Below are 1,979 nucleotides of genomic sequence, written 5' to 3' on the forward strand. Positions count from 1 at the left end.
TGAACGCGAGCCAACCTCCGCCGGCACTGCTGTAGATCGACTGCCGTGTGCCAGATTGGCGCCGCATACCGCATCGTCGAATCTACGACTGAGGCCAGCAATCGTCGCTTCGCACTTTTCGGGCCGCTGTGATTACACATCAGCCTGGAGATCGCCTGCGCAACCCTGGCTGCCTTCGCTGTGACGTAGTCCACATGTGGCCCCCAGGAAAGATGGTCCTCGAGCATTAAGCCGAGGTATTTGATGGTCCTGGTAGGCCATCTCTCCTGGCCTTCAATCGCAACTGGACAGTTGGTGTTATAGCGCCGCATTGTGGAAACCAGCACGAGCTCAGTTTTCGCTGGGGCGAGCTCGAGATGGTGCGCCGTCATCCAGGCGCTTATCGCCGCTATCGCCGTCTCCGCCGCTTCCGCCGCCGCCTGTGGTGTGGTGCCTTTCGCCAAGACGACTAAATCGTCGGCGAAGCCCACCAGCTCCGTCCCCTGGGGCAACTCCAGTCGCAGCACGCCGTCACAGGGATAACTGGCTTGTGGTCGCCAAGCGTTCATAGCGACGTGACTTTTTGATCCTTCGATGTCGGCTCTTCCTATCATTGTGAAGCAAAATTCCCCAAGCGTAGGATTGTTCACCCTTTCAAGGGAACGTGAGCTGGGTTTAGACCGTCGTGAGACAGGTTAGTTTTACCCTACTGGTGTGTGCTAATACGTGCTATCGTAACGGAACTCCTGTGCAGTACGAGAGGAACCACAGGTACGGACCACTGGCTCAATACTAGTTCGACCGGACTTTGGTATGACGCTACGTCCGCTGGATTATGCCTGAACGCCTCTAAGGTCGTAACCAATCCGAGCTGATAGCGCTTCAAAACCTAATGGGCAATCGGAAGCTAGCGGGCCTAACAACCCTCCGAGATCCGCTGGAACTGCCTCTGCAGCCTGGCGCCTCATCCCCGCTTCATAGACTGGGCCGCATCGCGCGGGGTCGCACTGCACGTGTTAGTACCTGACCATAGGGAACGCCGGTGGCCGCCGACCTCGCCGACCGTGGACTTGACTAGTTTCGATGCCCACCGACCGCCCGCAAACGACGGGACTTCAGGCTAGGAGTTTCAAGTTGTAGAGATGCGTTCGCATCGATCCTCTCAGGCGACCTACGCCTGGTGGTGTTATGGTGGACGCAAGGCACGTCCTGGCCCGGTAGTATGTACAAGAAAATGTACAAGTCCGGGAATACGGGGTGCATCGTATGTAACGTTCGATGTACATATAAAGCCTGGTAGGTGTTGGGATTATATCTGCAACACGGGCATTATCGAAAGATGGTTAAGTGGAGTCACCCAATGGGTGCCGTGCGTTATAAGGTACGTAATGCACAGTAGAGATACATTGTCGGGAGGTGGAACCCGAAAAATGTACAAGTCCGGGAATACGGGGTGCATCGTATGTAACGTTCGATGTACATATAAAGCCTGGTAGGTGTTGGGATTATATCTGCAACACGGGCATTATCGAAAGATGGTTAAGTGGAGTCACCCAATGGGTGCCGTGCGTTATAAGGTACGTAATGCACAGTAGAGATACATTGTCGGGAGGTGGAACCCGAAAAATGTACAAGTCCGGGAATACGGGGTGCATCGTATGTAACGTTCGATGTACATATAAAGCCTGGTAGGTGTTGGGATTATATCTGCAACACGGGCATTATCGAAAGATGGTTAAGTGGAGTCACCCAATGGGTGCCGTGCGTTATAAGGTACGTAATGCACAGTAGAGATACATTGTCGGGAGGTGGAACCCGAAAAATGTACAAGTCCGGGAATACGGGGTGCATCGTATGTAACGTTCGATGTACATATAAAGCCTGGTAGGTGTTGGGATTATATCTGCAACACGGGCATTATCGAAAGATGGTTAAGTGGAGTCACCCAATGGGTGCCGTGCGTTATAAGGTACGTAATGCACAGTAGAGATACATTGTCG

The 1,979-nt window shown here is 53.3% G+C and overlaps 1 pseudogene; it reads left to right on the forward strand.

The window, feature by feature from the left end:
* The window catches only part of LOC118516036, a 5,988-nt pseudogene extending 4,820 nt beyond the window's left edge, over positions 1-1,168 (forward strand).
* Positions 1,169-1,979: the final 811 nt, after the last annotated feature.

This window comes from Anopheles stephensi, unplaced genomic scaffold, assembly GCF_013141755.1.
Source record: "Anopheles stephensi strain Indian unplaced genomic scaffold, UCI_ANSTEP_V1.0 ucontig220, whole genome shotgun sequence".
Lineage (NCBI taxonomy): Eukaryota > Metazoa > Arthropoda > Insecta > Diptera > Culicidae > Anopheles > Anopheles stephensi.